Source organism: Sciurus carolinensis, chromosome 11 (genome assembly GCF_902686445.1).
Source record: "Sciurus carolinensis chromosome 11, mSciCar1.2, whole genome shotgun sequence".
Classification (NCBI taxonomy): domain Eukaryota; kingdom Metazoa; phylum Chordata; class Mammalia; order Rodentia; family Sciuridae; genus Sciurus; species Sciurus carolinensis.
Window position 1 is genome coordinate 127,554,087 of NC_062223.1, and position 21,715 is coordinate 127,575,801.

Here is a 21,715-nt window from a genome sequence, read left to right on the forward strand (position 1 = left end):
TAGATGATTAGAAATCACAAATCAAATTAAAAATAAAAATATTGTAATTTTCTTTGCTCCCTTATAAAAAAAAGCTTAAGAAATTGAGAGAAAATTTGCAAGAATAGGCAAAAAGATTACAATTCAGCAGTCTGAAATCATTAAGCAGAACAGGAAACAGTGTTCAACATGTCAATCATTTCTGATAGTGTTACCCTCATACAGAGGTTAAAAAGATTCATGGTGATGATCTTGCTCATGAGTCATAAAAAATATCACTGTAAACCATCTAAACAAAGGGAAGTTGATAAAATATTTTAGGACCATTTCTATCAAAAATTCACAAAAAACAGGAGATTTTCTTTTTATGGAAATTAGTTTATGTAAAATACTCATTCCCTAGTGATATCAGTAAAGGAAATATTATTTGAGAAATAACTTTTCTCCACACATGATTTTTCACTGTTCAAAAACTTCATATTTATGAAATTTAATTTGATCTCACAACCAATTTATCTTGCAATAATCAGGTATTAGAATCTCAAACTGAAAAATAAAGAAAATTGGATTGGGAATGCTAGAAAGGACACTTAAATTAGATATAGTCTTCAAAGAGATGTAACAGTTGAGTAGTTACATCCTTGTCCATCTCTCAAATGCTATTATTATATTTATTTAAATTTTTCTAAAAATTTATTATCATTCTTTTATTATTGTTTGAAAGTCTTCTTTATTTTCCTTGAATTAGCATTTTATTTTACTTTTAGACATTTTTTAAATCTTCAACATGTTGGCTTAGGATCAGACTTCCTTAACAGGACTCCCATAGCACAAGAAATAAAAGCAAGGATCAATAACTGGGAAAGATTCAACTAAAAAGCTTTCTCTCAGCAAAGGAAACTATAGGCAATGTGAAGAGAAAGCCTACAGAGTGGGAGAAAATCTTTGCCACTCATACTTCAGATAGAGCACTAATTTCCAGAATATATAAAGAACTCTGCACCAAGAATACCAATAACCCAATCAACAAATGGGCTAAGGAAATGAACAGACACTTCACAGAAGAAGATCTACAAGCAATCAACAGATATATGAAAAAATGTTCAACATCTCTAGTAATATGAGAAATGCAAACCAAAACTACCCTAAGATTCCATCTCACCCCAATTAGAATGGTGATTATCAAGAACACAAGCAACAATAGGTGTTGGCAAGGATGTGGGGAAAAAGGTACTCATACATTGCTGGTGGGGTTGGGAATTGGTGCAGCCACTCTGGAAAGCAGTATGGAGATTCCTTAGAAAACTTGGAATGGAACCACCATTTGACCCAGCTACCCGATTCCTTGGCCTATACCCAAAGGACTTAAAATCAGCATACTACAGTGACGCAGCCACATCAATGTTCATAGCTGCTCAATTCACAATAGCCAGATTGTGGAACCAACCTAGATGCCCCTCAATTGATGAATGGATACAGAAACTGTGGTATATATATACAATGGAATATTACTCAGCCATAAAGAAGAATAAAATTATGGCATTTGCAGGCAAATGGATGAAATTGGAGAATATCATGCTAAGTGAGATAAGCCAATCTCAAAAAACCAAAGAAGGAATGATCTCCCTGATAAGCCGATGATGATACATAATGGTGAGTGGGAAGGAGGCAAGAATGGAGGAAGGAGCGACTGTATAGAGGGAAAAGAGGGGTGCGAGGGGAAGGGGAGAAGGAAAAAATAACAGAATGATTCAAAGACCATTTACCTATGTAAATGTATGATTACACAAATGGTATACCTCTACTTCATGTACAAACAGAGAAATAAGATGTACCCCATTTGTTTACAATAAAAATAAATTTTAAAAAAATTTATTTCTTTTATTTTTCAATTGACATAATATTAATGTATATTTATGAGGTACAATGTGGTGCTTTGATTCATGTATAAATTGGGTATTAATTAATTCAGGGAGATTAATATATCTATTATCTTAATCTTTCATATCTCTAAATAGAAGAGAGCATTTTTAATGCAGTATTTTATTTATTCTATTAATGAATATTTAAAAATATTTACAATATTAATCACAATTTACTTAAGAACAACTTTCATTTTTCTACATTTCTATATTGAGCAATAATAAGAGAAAAATAGTATAATTACGATCAAAATTATCCTGTCAAAAACTTATCATGCTTGATGTTAGCATGTTTACATGGAACTCAGTTTTTGGTGTGAAGAAAGAACATTTGGTTTACTTCACTAATAGGAATATCTCTTAATGCTGGGATGGTCTCTTCTTGGTATTTCTTCTGCTGTTGATTTTTAGCATAGTTATCTGTGATCATATGAATCCAGCTGAGTGGAGAAGTACTCATCATGTTAATTCCAAATAAGAGTACATAACTGATTCCTATAGTAATGAGGAGGTAGACAGGTAATGCTACTGCCCAATATTTTTGAGACAACAGATTAAGCCTAAGGAATTCAGCCAAGATTCAGGAATAAAAGACCACATAAGATAAAGTATTAAACCAAACTGGGAGCTTAAGAAAAGAACAAAGCCACAAATCCTGGAGGAAGAGAGGATCTCACAGTGCTGTCCCCACCCCACACAGGAGCCCTGGGACCCTTCCCGGGAGGGTGCTAGCAAACACCAAGAGAGGATTTTGAATACAGAATCTTATTTTATAGAGATAAGATTCATCTTGCTTAGTAATGAAGTTACCACTTCTTCAATGTCATATGATGTCTCTATATTAGCTCATTTAATTTTCACAACCATTCCCCATTTTACATTTTAAGAAAACATAAAAATACGAAGCTGGGGTTTTGTAACCTCAAAACCCACGTTATTACTCTCCTCACACATTATCTTTGCACAATGAGTCTCTGGAGTAACTATCAAGAATGACCCAGAGCCTGAGCAGCAAAGAATATTGAATTTATCTATAAATATCCTTGGCTCACCGTCAAGGAAATGTGAAATCAAAAGGAAGCACAATAACTGAGAAAGCCTGATAAATCCTGTTGAATCTGGAAAATGTTTCTGCTTTTCCTAGTGGTACACTCAACACACGGAAGGGTCCCCAGGAGTCAGGAGACCCTGAGCTTCAATTGTTCCCATGAATCCAATCAGAAGAGTTCTCTGCTAAGTCACGGAATATTTGCAGAGAATTTTCAAGCACTCATAACCCACTGTACCATCAATCCCATCATCCCAAGCCATCACTTTTAAAGAGACCATGCTGAAGTGCAGTTAATCAGATTGTGGTTAGCACAGGAAAAATATAAAAGACATTGGTCTTTTATATATTTACTGGTTGGGGCGCAGTAAAGGGTGAACCCTAACTGGCTGCCTTATTTCTCCTCCTTTCAAGGACATAAATTTCACAGTCTCTGTGTCAGGAGCTAAAGGTCTAGATTCTCTGTAGTTAACATAGAACCAGTCACTCTCAAATTATGCCTTAGGAACCATCTAAGTTTTCTAACATGACTTATGCTTTCAGAAAGTTAGCTTGTATCAGCCTTTCTTATGTGCATACTTTTAATAAAGGCTTAGGCATAGTCCAAGAAAGAAGGGAACATTACAACCACAAATCAGTGCTTGTTCATGCATTTGCATTTGCTACTTCAGTGGAAAGCCTACTTTTTTAGTACCACTGATTATGGAGAAAGTGGAATAAATGCTTAGAATATGACTCAGTCTACACTCTGTTCTTTTACTCAACAGCTGATCAACCACTGTGCAAAGCACTGGGAGGGACGAGAGGAAAACGAGGATAGAGACTTTGCCCTAAGTGGATTTAACAAACTGATTGGAAAGACAAGATTGACATCAGTCAAGTTATCACGTATGCTGCTGCTGATGCAGAGTGAAAATTCTCTTTCTCAGGAAATCACAACCTAAATTGGACAAATAATATACTGTGTGAAACAATTGGAAATGCACCCAAGTGGACTTATGGAACTAGTATCCTGGCGTGACTAACATAATGAGTTTTGAGTCATGTTCAGACATACTGAAGTGTTTTGTCACAGCATTTCTGGGGTAAGTGAATGTTTCACGTAGGAAAGTAGGCTACCACTCTGTTAACCCCCGGCTCTTTGATCTTGCTTCAAACAAATGATCTGTGAATTTGCTTGTCCATTCTAATCCTCTGATAAAGGACCTTGAACAACCATAATAAGGAGTGCTGATATCCTGGACCTAACTCCCTTAGGTGTAACACCTCCCACTGCTCAGCATTTGAGAAAAGTGTCGTCTGTGCCGGTTTTCCTGCCAGCTTTCTCTTACTACAGATTATTCCTTTCCTTCTTTGAGTCTCAGTGCTTTATATCGCCTAAGGATAAACCTGGCACTTTTTACCATCCATGATCCAATTAGCAGAGAAGGGAGCAGCTTGACTTACAACAACACACAGATTCTGGTATGAGCCCCACAGAGAGAAAGCAACACTGTAGACACCCGTTATGCATAGCTGCCTGTCTAGTCTCTCTGTGATCTCAGAGCAAAGGCTTAGGGAACTTTGTTAGCTGCCCAAGGTCACCATTCATATCTGGAATGGATAGAAGGAGCCATGTAAGATGTTCCTATTGGTGCAGGTTTACAAGATACCTTCCACAACGTAGACCTTTCTAACAACCACTGTTTGCTTATTTATTTGTTTATTTGGACTGGGCAATAGGGAGAAAAAATTACTTGAAGATAAAGCTCCCAGGAGAAAGTATACTTATACATTAAATGAAGAGGTATAAGTGTGTATTATTTCTCACATTTTCCATCCTAAGACCTAGGAAATTCTACTTCCTGTGTATAAATTGCCTTTGGGTTGACGATGAGGAGATTGTGGTCCTCTTTTTGGAATACGTCAGCATTCAAAATGATCTTAGATCATTCAGTATTTTGTATTTGTTGATGTATAACTCCTTCAAGAGTAATTGTTAAGGGCTGGAAGAGCTGCAGAGAAATACAGGATTCTTTTCCTTCTCTCTGGGGCTATGTGTAAGTGGGACACTTACCAGTCATACATTCTCCATTTGCAGTTCATTGGCATCAGTTGATCTAGCAGTTCTCAACCAAGACCACCCATCTGAGGATTTGTTTTACTCTCTTTTTTTTTTTTCTTCTTTGTTTTATTTGTTTACTTTAAGTGAATTGAAAAGGTATTATAATTTGGTGAAGCTAGGTGACATTTGATATTTAATGCTATAATGCTCAGGGATCAAAGATACTAACCATCTTGCAATGCTCCTCAGAAGGAAAAATTGGTGAATCCAAAATGCAAAAGCCACCCTCCCATAACAGCTGAAAGGGTCTAGATAGATTATTCCTCACTAGCCCCAGGAAATGTGCCTTTTGCCCTTCTTTAGGGCAACAAAGCAGAACTGGAGAGCTATACCAGTCAGTTTAGAATAAGCAACTCTAAAGTAACAAACAACCCAACTGGCTCAATGGTTTTCAACACTAAGGTTTGTTTTTCACTTATGCCACCTTTTTGGATCTGCATAGTTTGAATCTGGAATAGTTCCCAAAGGCCCATGTGTTGAAGATTTGCTCCCTATCCTGTGGTGCTACCAGGAGGTGGTGGAACCTTCAAGAGATGGTATGAGAAGTCTTTAAGTCATTGGGGGCATGCCCTTGAAAGGCATATTGTGACCTGGCCCCCCTCTCTCTCTCTCTCTCTCTCTCTCTTTCTTCTCTCTTTGCTTCCTAGCTGCCATGAGATGAGCAGCTTCCTGGACTATGCACTCTGATCATGATGCACTGCCTCACCACAGGTCCAAAGCCCCAGGGCCAACTAACCATGGACCCAACCCTCTGAAACCATGAACCCAAATAAATAATGCTTTTCTCCATTAAGTTGATTATCTCAGGTATTTTGTCACAGTGATGGGAAGCTGAATAACACAAGTATTTGAGGACTTTCTCCCATGTAATCATATTTAGGACCCAGATAAAAGGATAACCCCTCTCTAGGACATTACCTGCCATGCATCTGAAGAGGACATAGTAAAGTCATAAAGATGGTTCTTAAACTTCTGCTTGAAATGGGGCACCTCATTTCTTCCAAATTTCATTGACTAAAGATAATCACATGACTAAAGTTGACATCTGTGGATCATTAATGTATAAATCCTCTTTTAGGGAGACAGCAAATATTTTGAACTTTCCCTGAAGTGTATTGGAGAATGAGGATTCTAATTTGACAGTGCTTCTTAAAATGATCTCTAGAAATAAGATCTGATATCCATCACTAGCTGCCTACTAGTTAATTCTCATATTCTCTTGAATCCAAATTTCAGAAGAAGGTGAGAATCTAATGGAAAGAATAAAAATCAGAGCAGTCTTGTCTATGCCAAAAATATGTTTCCATCTCTAAGAATTTCCCAAGCCTAGAAGCACTGTGGTTCTTATTATATCTTCTTACACATGGGTGCATGTAAGCAAAGATGTCCATAGCTGCCGTTATCCTGGTTCCTGTTCTCCAGATCTTGCTGCTCTGTCTTGACTAATCACAAGAATTTTATTTTGAGCCCTCATCTTTTCTATCCTCATGCTTTCTCTTAGAGACCATATCTAATTTTGACAATCCACCAAACAATAAATGATCCTAGAAAGTGAGTAGGTTTTCCTCTAAGCTTCAGTGCCACATATTCTTTAAGCCTTTGAACATTTTTATCTTCAAATCAACTACATCGACACTAAACTGGCCTTCTTCAACAACTTTATTCTCACTTTATTTCTTCTGCTCAACCATTCCTAATCCTATTAATGATATTACCATTGTGTGGGATGTTATCATCCTTTGGTCTTTACTCTCCTTTTCTTTCACTCAATTTCATACAAATGATGACCAGTTTCTGTTAAATGTCCACATTTTCTCTTTCTACCACTTCCTGTTCAGGGGAGTCTAAAGCACATCTTTTCAAAATGGGACTACTCTGTGAAAAGAATTTTTAAGATAAGCCTGAAGTTTTAATTAAAAGTTACTAATATTGTTTATAATTAAAAGTTTTAATAGTCTCATTTTAACATATTGGCAATATGGTACACAATAATACTATAGCTGCTAGATTAATTCTCCATTCACTATATTGCACGTTGGCAATACTGAATAGACATACTCAATTAGCATATTTAATGAGATGATTTTTGTACACAATAGAATTTGAAGAGGGAGGAAGGAAGACTTAAGGTATGTGTCTTTTTCTAAAACAACTTCATAGGTAAGATTGTAAATTTGGGTAAATCTCAAAATCCTTCAACTACTAAAAATGGTTAGAGGTAATTTAGAAATCATATTAATAAACTTTATATATGATTTATTAGATTTTGCAGACTCATGAATAGAAGGAAATGCCTTTTTTTAGTTGTAAATGGACACAATACCTTTATTTTATTTTTTTATCTATATATTGATTTGTATGTGGTGTTGAGGACTGAACCTAGTGCCTCATATGTGCTAGGCAAGTGCTCTACCACTGAGCTACAACCCCAGCCCTAAGGAAATATTTTATTAAACAATACATGTAATCTGAGGTGTTTTGTAGTTTGAGTAGAAAAAACAAATTTCTTCACATTTTTACATTCTTTATTTATATAGATCAATATAATTTTTCATGGCTATCATGAAATATAATTGTGGAACATTCTTTCTTGTGAAGTATTTTGGAAGGAAAGTTGAAATTTAGATTTCTTACAAGAAACGAAGAATTTTAGGAAAGAAATTTCCTTCAAAAATCACAGTTTAAATTGAAAGATTAAGAAGTAAATATAATTATTAATGTTTTAGTATCATGAATACTAGAGTAATAAACACACCAATCATATTTTGATTTAAAATATAATCCAGTATCTATTATTCTGCTTTGGATTATCACTGAAGTTTTATATTCACTTATTGTCTCAAGGAAGGCATAATGTTCTTCAAATTAGTGAATACAACTCTCTTTATTTACACTCCCTATAAATATATTTCCTATTTATTCAGAGTTCCCAATTTTTAGAGTTGAAATTAATAGTTTTATGACCATTTTGACACTTTATTCTTCTTTGTATCCTGTCTTCACTCTTTTTTGTCTGTGTGCTCTCTGGCAAGTTAGGACCTTTCTTCCTTAGGTTTTCCATCTATTAAATAAACACATGAAGTTCTTAGAAAAATTCTTGGCATATAGCAAAACTCTTTCTATGAGCTAGGAGTGGTAGGTTTCTGTCTCCCTTGCCAGGCATAGGCTTTGCTTACATGTATTCTCTGAACATATGTCTTAATGTGAGGCTGAGAGAACTGACTTTCAGATTGATACAAAGATTCCCTTACGTTCATTGTCAAAAATTGATTCCCACCTAACTCCATGTGGCCCCAAAACCTATTCTACCTTTCCAATGCTCAAGGCCAAGGATCTTGTTCTTAGAACATATAAAATAGGGAGACCTGGGAGAAAACATGAGTTATATATGTAATCAGGCATTTTGAAGATAGTGCTAAGAAACTCCCCTCATTTCTTACTAATCATCAGACTCTTCTCATAACGTAATTTAAATTTTCCAGGTAGTATGTCTCATTTCCCCCCAAGTAGGTTGCAAATGTTCTGATGAAAATGACTACAAAGTCTCCATTTAGTATATTTTATAGCACTTAGTAAAAAATTATGACAACTCCTTAAATATGAATGTTTCTAGTAGTGTTAGTGTATTCAGTTGTGCTTTAAACAACACCGTGAAGATGACAGAAGATATGCCTACTAATGAGGGCACTTACAAAAGAAAATGGTCAAGAAAAGTGTCTAGGGTCACACATCTTGGTCACAGAAACCTGGTTCTGATACTAGCATTTAGTCTTCAATAAATACATATTAAATAAAGAAACGGACAAGGCAAGAAAAAGTCATGAATATGAATCAAGGCCAGAAGAGTGGGTCAATACATTTTCAAAATATTCAAAGATTTTTGTAGTTTTAGGATCATAGCTGATTTTACTTCAGAAATGTAAATGATAATAATAATAATAAGCCAGATCTCACATCTCATTAATACTTACAATGTCCTAGTGCTGTGTTAAATATTTGCATCAATTATTTACTTACAATTCACTACTCATCTATTTATGGATTAGATGTAACTTTTTGAAACTTCTGTTGAGATATAGATATACATATTTTCATTGTTCTTTATGGCTGAGTAAAACTCCTATGTATCTATAAAGGAGTGTCTTTACCCATTATTCTGTTAATGGACACCTGGGCTGGTTCTGTTACTTGGCTATTGTGAGTTGCACTGCCTTAATCATTGACATGGATGTTTCACTATAGTAAGCCCATTTGAGTACTCTTGGATAAACACTGAGGAATGGGACAGCTGTGTCATATGGTGGCTCCACTCCTATCTTTTGAGGAATACCTGTACTGCTTTCCAAAGTGGTTGTACCAATTTGCAGTCCCCAAAACAATGTGTGAGTGTATCTTTTCCCCGGTATCTTCACTAGCATTTATCATCATTTATGTTTTTGATGATTGCCATCCTAACTGGAGGAAGATGAAATTTTAGGTGTAGTTTTGATATAAAGGTTGAATGTTTTCTCCCATATACAGAAGCTAGAAATAAGGAATTTTAAAATAAAAGGTGGGGAAGCCCATGAAAATAGAATGGGGAACATCACAATAGAGGAAGGGAACCTAGAGGTAGGGAATGGTGAAGGGATGGTCAAGGGTAGGAACTAAGGAATGAAATTGACCAAACCATGCTATGTGCATGTATGAATATACCACAATGAATACCACTTTTATGTATATCTACAATGTAGCAATTAAAAACATAACAATAAAGAAAAGGAAGATCAACAGAGTAGAGGAAAGGAGTTAACAGGGGAGATGGTGAGGTAAAGGGGAAAGTGGAGATTGAAATGGAGCAAATTAAATCATTTGCATGTGTAAATATGTCAGAACTATAATACACTAATAAAAATATAAAAATCAAGTGGTTTAAAAAATAAAGGAAAACATAACAGAAAAAAATACATAAAGCAAAAACAAAAATATCAAATTGTCACAAACTAAAGTGTCATATTTTAATCATGCCAAATACAGAGTTTATATAAGATCTCAAACTAGATGTTCTATATTCCACCAGTTTTGAAAATGTATAATGACATATATCTACCATTAAGGGATCACACAAGCAGAGTGATTTTACTGCCTTAAAAATCTTCTGTGGCCTACCTACTCATTTACCTCTACCAACACTGAACCTTTGGCAACTAATGTTTTTATCAACTATAACTCTTCTTTCTCCACAATGTTAAGTAGTTGAAATCACAGTCTATAGTCCTTTCATATTGGTCTTTCTCACTTGCCGGTATGCATTTAAATCTCCTCAATGTCATAACACTAAATTCTGTTTCATTCCTGGATTTGACACAGATTATTTATCCATTCATCTAGTACAGGACTTTTGATTTCTTCCAACTTTTGGCAATTTAGAATAAAGTTGCTATAGTAGGCAAGTACAGGGTTTTGGTAGCCATAAAATTTTAACTTCTTAGTGTGGATGCCAAGAAGAACAAAAACTGGATTGTACTTCTACAGTAATATGTTGGCTACTCTAACTCTCTTTTTCTTCATATAAACTCCAGAATCATTTTGTTGATATCTACTAAAGTTCTTGCCATGATTTTCATTGGGATTGGGATTCATCTTCAGATCAAGTTGGGGTGAATTGGCATGTAACGAAGTTTAGTCTCTTATCCATGAACATGGAATATCTCTCTATGTTTTAGTTCTCTGATTTCTTTCATCAGTTTGGTGGTTTCTTTCATATAAACCTTAAATGTATTTCTAAATACTTGCCCCTAAATATTTCATTTTGAAGGTAGTAATGCAAATAGCATTGGACTTTTATCTTCAATTTCCATTGTTTATTGCTGGGATGTAGGAAATTGATTGACTTTTATATATTAACTTTGTATCCTGCAGCATTCGTATAAATGTTTATTACTTTCAGGCAAGATTTATTTTTTTGTCAGTTCCCTTAAAGGTTCTACATAAATTATCATGTCATACATGAACAAATCTGTGCTATTTCCTCCTTCTAAATTTGTTCGTGTATTATTTCATTTTTATGTCTTATTGCATCTGCCAAGATCTACAGTACTATGCTGAAAAGGAATCCTAAGAGGGACTTCCTTACCCTGTTCCTGATCTTAGTGGGAAAGCTTCAGTTTCTAACAATTAAATACAAAGTTACCTGTATGTTTTTGTAAATATTCTTTATCAAGTAAGGAAATTCACTTTGTTTCTACTTTACTAATAGTTTTTATTGTGAATGGATGTTATATTTTGTCATATATTAATATGGTCATGTTATTTTTCTTCTTTACCTTATTCATATGATGGATTACATTAATTGAGTTTCAAATGTTCAACCACCCTGTTATACCTGGGGTAAATTTTAATGGGCTATGGTGTATCATTCTTTAAATATGTCATTGAATTGAATTTGCTTATATTTTGTTGACACTCTACACCTATGTTCATGAGACATACTGATCTGTAATATTCTTGCAATGCCTTTTCTGGTTTTGATGTTAAACTAATGCTGGTCTCAGAATGAGGGAATATTTCTTATGCTTCTATATTCTGAAAGCGATTATAGATGAATGGATAAAGAAACTGTGGTATATATACACAATGGAATATTATTCAGCCATAAAGAATAATCATATTATGGCATTTGCAAATAAATGGATGGAATTGGAGAATATCATGCTGAGTGAAATGAGCCAATCCCAAAAAACCAAAGGCCAATTGTTTTCCCTGATAAGTGGAGAATTATATATAATGGGGGGAGGGTGGGTGTGGGGAGTGAGAGAAGAATGGAGGAACTTTGGATTATATAGAAGAAAATGAGGGGGGATATGAAAAATGGTGGAATGAGACAGACATCATTATCCTATGTACATTATGATTACACAAATGGTATGAATCTACATCATTTACAACCACAGAAACAAAATGAGGTACCCATTTGTGTACAATGAATCAAAATGTAGTCTGTAAAAAATTTAAAAATTAAAAAATAATTAAAAAAAATAAATTGGAATCCTTGACATGACTAGTAGATATATAAAATGGTAAACTGCTATGGAAAAAATGAAAAAAATAAATAGAATTACCATGTAATCTAAAAATAAATCAATATGTAAATAAAATTCATATAATTACTTCCTTGAATATTTAGTAGAATTCCTTGGGGAATCCATCTATGCCTGGCCCTTTCTGGGGGAAAGTTAATTAATTGATTCAATTCTCTTAGTAGATGTACACTTGTTCAGATCATCTATGTCTTTTTGTGTGAGTTTTGGAATATTGTGTATATCAAGAAAATAATCCATTTCATCTACATTATCAAGATTTTAGGCCTAGAGTTGTTTATAACATTTCACTTGTTTTTTCTTGTTTTAAATTTTGAGACAGGATCTCACTAAGTTGCTAAGAATAGCCTCAAATTTGAGATTTTCCTGCATATGCTGCCTAAATTACTGGGATTACAAGCATGTACCACCATGCCTAGTTCCATGTTTTCTTTTTAAAGTCCATAGGATCTGTACTGATGTTTCCTCTTTTTATTTCTGATATTAGTAACTGTGCTCTTTTTTCCAAGTTAGCCTTGCTAGTGCTTTTTCTGTTTTTTTTTTTTTTTTATCAGTTCAAAGAACCATCTTTTTTCTCTATTGATTTACTGTTCTCAAATTCCTTGTTAACTGTTGTATTTTTTTTTCTTTTCTTATGTTCCCTGAGGATTTATTTGCTCTTCTTTTTCCAGTTTCCTAAAGTAGAAACTAGTTTATATATTTCTTCTTTATTGACAATATGTATTCAATGTTAAGAATTGTCCTTTAAGCACTATTTTCATTGAGTTCCACAAACTCTGAGGATTTTCATTATCATTTACTTCAAACTATTTTTAAAATTTCTGTTGAGATTTATTTTTTAACCTGAGAATATTATTTAATTGATGTATTTGGGAACTTCCCAGTCATCTTTCTGTTATTGATTTCTAGCATAATTTCACTGTGGTCTGAAAACAGACATTGCATAATTTATGTTCTATTAAATTTGCTGAATTACATTTTATGCTTCAGGGTATTATCTATCTTGGTGAGTATATTCCATATAAACTTAAAGAATGCACATTTCACTGTTGTTGGATTAAACAGACAATAGATGTCAATTATTTCTAGTTGTTTGATAGTGTTATTGAGTTAAATTATGACCTTACCAATTTTCTGCCTGCTTTATCTGTCCATTTCTGACGGTCTCCAAATATAATGGTTGATTCATATTTATTCTTGTAGTTGTCTGAGATTTTATCTTATGTATTTTGTCATGTTGTTAGACACATACGCATTAAGATTTTTTTCATCTCAGAGAATTAACCACTTTATAATTATGTAATGCCATCTTTTATCCATAACTTTTCTTCCTATAAAGTCTTTTCTATCTGAAACTCGCATAACTACTTCTGTTTTGTTTTTTGTTTTGATTTGATTAGTGTTAGCATGGTACATTTGTCTTCCTCCTTTTAATTTATATGTGTCTTTATATTTGAATGGAATTTTTGTTAGTAAAATGTAGTTGAGTCATTTTATTTTTTTAATCTATCCTGGTGATTTCTATCTTTCAATAGGTAAATTTAGACCATTGACAAACAGGGTCATTATTGATAGATTAATACCTATCATATTCATTACTGTTTTTTTATTTGTTGCCTCTGTTCTTATTTTATCATCCACTTTTTCTGACTTTTGTAATTCTAATTGAACATTTTATATAATTCCTTTCCCTTCTTTTATATTTCTCTTCCCCAGGTAAGTTAGGCTCTGGCTAAATATTTTCTCCTGAAGGTAGGCCTTGAATGCTCTGGCAGATTTCAAAATTATTCCTTTTTCCCTTTTTCTGCAAGAAACATGACGGAAATTTTTCTGATATCTCCTGTGGGCACCTGGTAGAACTTATAGAACTAAACACACAGAAGTGTGGTGCCTTAAAGTTGGATCCCCCCGTAGCTTTCAACTCTCAGACATATCCACACTAAGCCTCAAGCAATTCTTTGTTTACAATATAGGTTTTCCTACCAAGGTGCTGGTTCCCACAATCTCTGATATGATAAGCCATGATTCCCTGTCTTCACTAGTCTTTCTCTCCAATCCTGGGGACAGTGGTTTGCCTTATGTCCTCATCTTTCTTATGGATCCAATAAGAGTTGTTGATTTTTCAGGCTGTGGACTTTTGACTTGTTTATGTGTAGTGGCAATTTCTAAATTACTTACATGTTTAAAGAACAATCAGTTTGAAAAATCATGCCATTTTTATTTTAGGCTGATGAAAATATTTTGCATTCTATTGTAGTGGCAGATACACAACTATATGCACTTATCAAGACTCATAGAACTTGCCCAGCTTGGTGGCACATGACTATAATCCCATTGACTTGGGAACTTGAGGCAGGAGGATCACAAGTTCAAAACCAATCTGAGCAATTTAGCAAGGTGTAAGGAACAAGAGCAAGACCCTGTCTCAAAATAAAAAATAGAAAGGGCTAGGGATATGACTCAGTGATTAAGCATTCCTAGGTTCAATCCCTGGTACCAAAAACAAAACAAAACATAAAAAAAAACAAAACAATAACTCATAGAACTTATAGCACAAACAGTGAAACTAAATATATGCAAATGTTAAGATATAATTTAAGAGTTTAGGAAATCTCAGGAAGAACTGCTGAATGTGAGAGGTGTTTTAAGTGTATTACAACTTCATTGAAATGGGTAAGGGGAATTGGTCTTGAACTAAGTAACTTTGAAATTGAGAAGTTTCTTTCAGTATGAAAGCCAAAGAAACTATATGTAAGATATGTAAGAAGAGAACTCTAACTGTGGAAGTTTTATTTTATTTTATTTGTTTTTTCTCTCAGAAGCATGGGTTAACAAATCTGAAGTTAAGGGGGTCTAAACACAATGATGCTTCATCTGAGAAAATCTAGAAACAAGCATATTTTGTACCAAACTTTTAATTCTAATGTTATTCTACAAGAAATACAATAGGCCTCCTCAGAGAAATGAGTGATTTGAGGACTGAAGTAGGAATTTTAAAAGATGGACCTGGAGCAACTTTACCAGAAAATGATGTAGTATGGATGAATCTGGAAGGACATTAAACTAAGTGAAATAAGTGAGGCACAGAAAGAAAAGTACCACCTGATCTCACATATATGAGCAATCTAAGAGAGTTGAACTCATAGAAGTAGAGAGTAGAAAGATGGTTGTAGAAACTGGGGATGGGGTGGAAAAGAGAAGAAGTTAATCAAAGAGTACAAAATTTCAGATAGATAGGAGAAATAGATTTTGGGACCAATTGCCCAGTAGGGTAACTATAGACAATAAAACTTATTACAATTATAATCTTAATATTATTATACCCTTTCAAATATTACAATAAAATAATATGAATTAAAGAGGCTAAAACCATCAAACTAAATTTATAAAAATCACAATAATGGAGTTACTCCAAGGGGATACAGGAACTAACTATGGTACTCTTGAAGACCAAAAAGGAGACAATCTGAGCAGAAAAATAATTAAAGTAGAAGTGGATTATAAATCAAAGTATGAAATAAAAAATGAGGGAAAGCAACAATTCTCCCATGTACAAGAATTCCAAATAATTTATATAGATATTCCTCCATCATGGAGATGGAGTATAACTTCTCTCTCCTCAGTCATGTTCTGTGCATAGTGACATCCTTCCTAAGCGTACAATATGAAAGGGGACAGGAGAGTAACTTCACTGTGGATTGACTTGATCAACACTATCTTAGCCAGGTGATCAAGGTTGAAAGTCTCGATAGTTCATATCCTTGTTGTGATGTCATGAGAGTGTAATGCTGCCTCTGGGAGTTTCTTCACCCAAAAGAACAACCCCAGTCTAATCATGGGAGAAATATCAGATATATGTTAACCAAGGTGCATTCTACAAAATACATGACCATTGTGTCTCCAAACTATGAGAGTCATCAAAAATAAAGAAAAACTCTAAAATTGTCATAACCAAGAGGAACCAAAGGGAGGTGTTGACTAAATGTAATGTGTTATCCTGGATGGAGTCCTGGGACCAAAAACAAAAAAAATTGACTTTAGGTATAAACATAGGAAGTCTGCACAAAAAATGGACTTTAGTCAATAGTAATGTATCACCATTTTGTTTATTAATTTGGACAAGTGTACCATACTGACATAAAATGCTAACATTAGGTGAAAGTGGTATAAGACTAATGGGAACTCTTGGTACAATCTTCTCAATTTTTCTCTGAATCTAAGCTAATATAAAATCAAAAGTTTAGTATAAAAAGCATTGATAATCTACAACATGCAATAAATAAGATAATTCATGGACAAAAAAAATAACAAAATGAATGAAACCGAAATAAGATATCTAAAATCCTCAAAAACTGCATGAGGAAATAATAAACAGGCAAAGAAAAGGAAACTGCACAAAATTTTAGGCAGACACAATTTATAAAGACATGGTATTTATTAATTTGTTGGACTTTTTCTCATTCACCTTCAGGTATTCCTTGATTTTCTTTCTGTGCTCAAAACCAAACATGGTCTTGAGGGAACTCAGTATGGGTACCATTAAGGAGTTTAAGCAGATGAGTGTCATATGTTTTAACTTGTTCAGGATCAAGATGAATCCAAGTCCGGGGGATTAAATAAAGGATGTCTGAATGCTCCAAGTGCAAAACTTATTACATAACTAAGGACTGAAATAGTGAAATGAGAGAGAGAGTATAGATTTTAGACCTTAGTCTTGTGATTGATTATATATTGAGGAAGAAGTTGTAAATATTAAATATGACTATTTAAAAGAAAGCCATTAAATGAAATAAAATATGGATATTCATTCACTGCAGAGACATTTATTAAGTATCTATCTTGTGCCTTGCCAAATGTTAGATCCTTGAGGTAAAAGACTAAAAAGACAGGTTCAATTCCTATGTTGGGGCTCACAGTCTATTGGGAAAAAAACATATATTAAACAATGACATAAAATTGGTTAATAATAATTATGAAATAGAAATAAAAAACGTTCGTAGCAGATTGATAAGGTGATCAAATTAACCGTGATGGTTAGGAAAGCTTTGCTGAGGAATGTAAGAAGTGGGAGAAAGAAAAATATGTTAGGGCAAAAAGCCATTGATTTTTATATTGACAATTTAAATTTGTACAGGCTTTTCTATAAATATCCTTTCAATAAGTAAAAAGATGATCATGTTTTCCTCAGAATTTGGAATCAAGTGGAAAACACATGCACAAAAAATCATTTCATATGACATGTTGCCAATATTAGTTCGGAACCATGAGGATCCTGACTTTTTAGTGGCTGACATCCAAAAACCAAACAAATAAAATCATGGTGGAAGAACAGACGAATGATCCTGATGGGTAAACATTGAATAAGGAGCTGTATTGGTCATGTCACCACAGCCCAGATTTTTGCTTTTGTTTTTGTTTCTGTTTTTGTTTTTTAGGGAAGCACTTGTCAACTTCTGAGATGACTGAGACAAGAATCTTCCTAAAGGCAGGAGACTAGACAGCAACAATTCTATCCCTTCCAGCATTTGAATACAGACAGACTTGCTTCACCACTCTGTCTTCCATGCAATGATTTGTTTTTGTTCTGTTTTGTTATTTTTCCCTGCTATCTTTAGCTCATATTCTAGCCCAGGGCCCTGTTTTTAAAACTACAGTTCTAGAGAACATATTATTAGAAAATGATAAAACAGGAAGTTAAAAAAAAGTTCTGAGCATGGTGAGAAAATATGTTTTCTGTAATTCTAACTCTCCAGCCTTTAGCACCTGTTCTCAAATGGAGATAATGAGCTATTGAATGGGACCATTTGAGGATTACATGAAATAGCACACGTAAGGTGGTGAGCAGAATCAGAACTCAAATGTTAGCTATTATGATAACCTTTATTAGATCTCCATTATTGTGCAACTGTTATTTTCCATCATTACCTTGCAAAGTTATATGTAAAAAATTGATTCCTTATTTCTCCAAGTCCTTTTTTTTTTCTGCTTCTCCTCCTTTAGACTCTCTCTGCTACTTTCTCACTTCCATGTAAATTTAAGAACTAATGCAATTTTTAATGTCTTTCTTGGGAATTATTTGTACATTGTATATATATATATATGTGTGTGTGTGTGTGTGTGTGTGTGTGTACATATTACTTTTGGCTAACTCAAAGGAAAATATAGAGGTGAAAAGATTTTAAAAACTCTTTTAATTCTCCTTGTAAAATAAAATTAAATTTATAAAACAGGTCCATTTGAGGAAAGACCTTTCTCCCATGATACCTTATGAACTCTTGAACACTATGGTGTGTATAGAGACCAGATGAGGCCTGAGAGCCTTCTCATAGGTCAAGTCCAAAGACATAGCTCACCTGGGGATCCTGAGTTTTGCATAGGGTCTATAGGAGGTCAGCAAGTTGAGTCTAACTTCTGCAGTAGCTAATGATCCTCAAGGGGAGAAAAGACATACCTTTCAGCAGCTGGAAGACCCAGCAGGAAGCTGGAGGGTTGTAGCCTTTTTTGTAAATCTGGAGTACCTCATTATCCCTGGAGCAGGTGCCACACATGAGGGACATGGGGCGAGTCAGCATGGCAGATGTGTGGAGTAGCATCTGGTTTCTAGGCCACCCAGTTGCCCTGACTGGTGGGCGGGAGTTCATGTGGTTCTTGGGGGTGTATTAAGCTCAAGAGTATTTGATTGTAGTAATTACCTGGGAAACATCTGACTAATCTTCACACCTAACATACGGTGTTGGAGACATTATTTCTAGGGAGTGATAAATGGCAACTACTTAATTGTTTGGAGAAAAGGTGATGTAGTTTCAATTTGGCTTAGTTCCCAGCCTGAATAACCATGAGCACATCTCAAAACAGCATCAGTAATAACATTCTGTAGATAGCTAGACCTTGCTCCACTGATATTTCTTATAGACATTAGTTCTTATGTTATCCTCAGGGGAGGGTGAGTATAGAATCCCTAATCTATTTCTCTCATTAGGGAAAATTAGATATTTGCAAACAATGGGAAATGCTAAAAGTCATGTAGTGGTTATCACCACTGTAGGCAAAATGAAAGCCAGGTGACCAACCCCTTAGTAAACTAGATTATATGAGAACACCTTAGTATTATATGATTACAAATGCTGTAGGATATTATGCCTGAAGAATATTTTTCCCTCCCCGAAATGAGAGTGAAGAGAGAAGAATGTTGATATTTACAAAACCTATTATAGACTCTTGTACCTAATGTTAAATGAACAAAATTTAATTTCCTTCCCCTTCCTTTCCCTCCTCTTCCTTACCTTTCTTCTTTGACTCTTCATCCCTAAAATTTTAATCTCATCTCAATCTCAAATGATTCTCTCTCCAATAATTAAACAAAATATTTTGCTCTCTCTCCCTTCCTTTGTCCTCCCTCCCTCCACTTCCCCTCCTCTCCTAATACATCCCAATCCTCATTCAAGGTGCTGGTAGAGATGGAATGCGGGAAAGAGTTAACTCATCAAAGTCAACAGATGGTGAATCAGTACGACAGATCCTAGAGAAAGAAGAGATGAGAGCCTCTTTTTTTTCTTTTTTTTTCCGTTTGGCCTTTGGGAACTTGAGAAAAGGGGGAAAACATCACTCCTATGGGTTTGTGTTTGATTTTTCACAACTTCATGTTCCTCTCATTCTTTGCTAGCCCCACCACCTGCCGGTGTCTGACCCCACAGAGTTAAGGTTAGCCTGACAGGAAGTGCTGAAAGGGATGTCGACAGAAAAGTTCGATGGTAGAACACGCTGTGCTCACAGCCAGAGTTTTCTCACACACCTGTCCAATTAAGAATCTGGGCCCATCCTGAATAAATTGCATTGCAGCTTTTACTCTGAAGTGAAAGGAGATGCTGGGAGTTCCTGCTGCAGCCAGATTCCTCCTGGGCCTGGGGGAAACACACCTGGCCTGTTGTCCAGAGCACAGAGCAGTTCTCATCTGCTCCATCCAGGTGTGTAGCAAGCTACATGACTGCCGGTGCACATCTCACCTGGCAAGCTTCCTGCATGGGGGCCAAATGCTCGCTTCCTGATAAGTCTTATACTACTAAACTGTCTTCAGTGATCGGTTATCTGTAGTCACCTTCATGATGTCTGCAAGGTATTTCTGCTAAGTGGTCAGGATCCCCACATATAAACCAGATGGTTCAAGTCTGAAGTTGTCTTCATTTGTTATTGTCTTCTTCAAGGGAGGATGCTTTCTTGGGTTCAATTTCAGTGAATTTAGGAATGTCAAAATAAAGAAATTCTTTTAATTTTAGTGAAGTTTCATGCTTTCTGGTGTGTGCTCACCTTTGTGATCACAACCTAGACTATGTTGTTCCTCCTTTCCACCCTTCTAAACACACACACTACACACACACACACGCACACACACACACACTTACACAAACCCTGCTACTTGCCATCAAGGCAGAGAGTACTGTTATCCACTATTGGGTGTTTTCCATATGCAATTTCTAGGTGAGCAAGGATCTTACTGGAATTCAAGGTGTGTTTCCAAATAGGATCCTGATATTAGATCCTGAACTGACCAAGAAAAATCCATCCACAAGGAATCACTGGCAATACCTAAGATTGGTCAGATGACAGTGCTCCAGGTAACATAAGGGAGCTTAGAGATTCTTAGTAAAATACCGTTAGTCAGATTTGTTCACTGGTTCACCTTCCACGAACCTATAACAAACAACTACAGGTAAGATACATAAGAGTCAATTAATTCAACTGTGTGTGAGAATTGAGGAGGCAGGATGTAGCTTCCATACCTATTTAGTTGAATGAAGCACAGAAGCACAACATTTCCCTTTGTCAAGAAGCTTCAACTTTGAGGCATCTAAAACCTCTACTAGATCCTAGATGTGAGGATGATGGTGGTGGGGGAATGGGCGACTCTGGGACATGTGGCAGGAGCCTCCTTGGTGTGAGTCTTAACACTGGCAGCAGTGAGGATGATGAGACACCCCCAGGAAGCCACAGCAGAAGGTAAGGGACAATGACAGATGTCAGTTGGGACATGTGAGATAAATGGGATTAGCAGACATGACTGTAGGTGTTCTTTAACAGCTGGTTGGCTCAAGTCATAAAAACAGAGCATACTCCCTGCTCATTAATTCCCAAGTATTTACATCAGGAAGAAATAGTATTAGCCATGGAGTAGCAAAATAAGGGGTTCAAAAACACCTGAAAGATGTCAAGAGAAATGCAGTGCACTGTCAAGATCACCCAGCCTGTGAGAGATAATGCTGTGAGTGAAAACACAGTCTTAAGTTTCTTACTGGACAACTCTTCTGGTTGCACGTATTTTAACCCTTTAAAGTAGAACTATTTGCAAGTTACTCTCTGTCTCTAAATAAGCATGGTTTCTGGTGTCTGTGTTGGTTTGAGTCTTGGCTCTGCTTCTTACTGTTTGACCCCGCACATGCCAGCTAACTCTCTGTGCCCCGGTTTCCCTTGGTCAGATTCTCATTGTAGGGGTCTAGTGAGAATAAAATATAAGTTATCAATAAATCAATAAAATGAAGAATTTGAATAAGTAAATATGTTTACAAGAAGATTAAATCATTTTGTACTG

General features: G+C 35.2%; 1 pseudogene; it reads right to left on the reverse strand.

Moving 5' to 3' along the window:
• Positions 1-2,205: 2,205 nt before the first annotated feature.
• On the reverse strand, positions 2,206-18,689 carry LOC124959705 (phosphatidylinositol N-acetylglucosaminyltransferase subunit P-like; annotated as a pseudogene).
• Between the last annotated feature and the right edge of the window lie 3,026 nt (positions 18,690-21,715).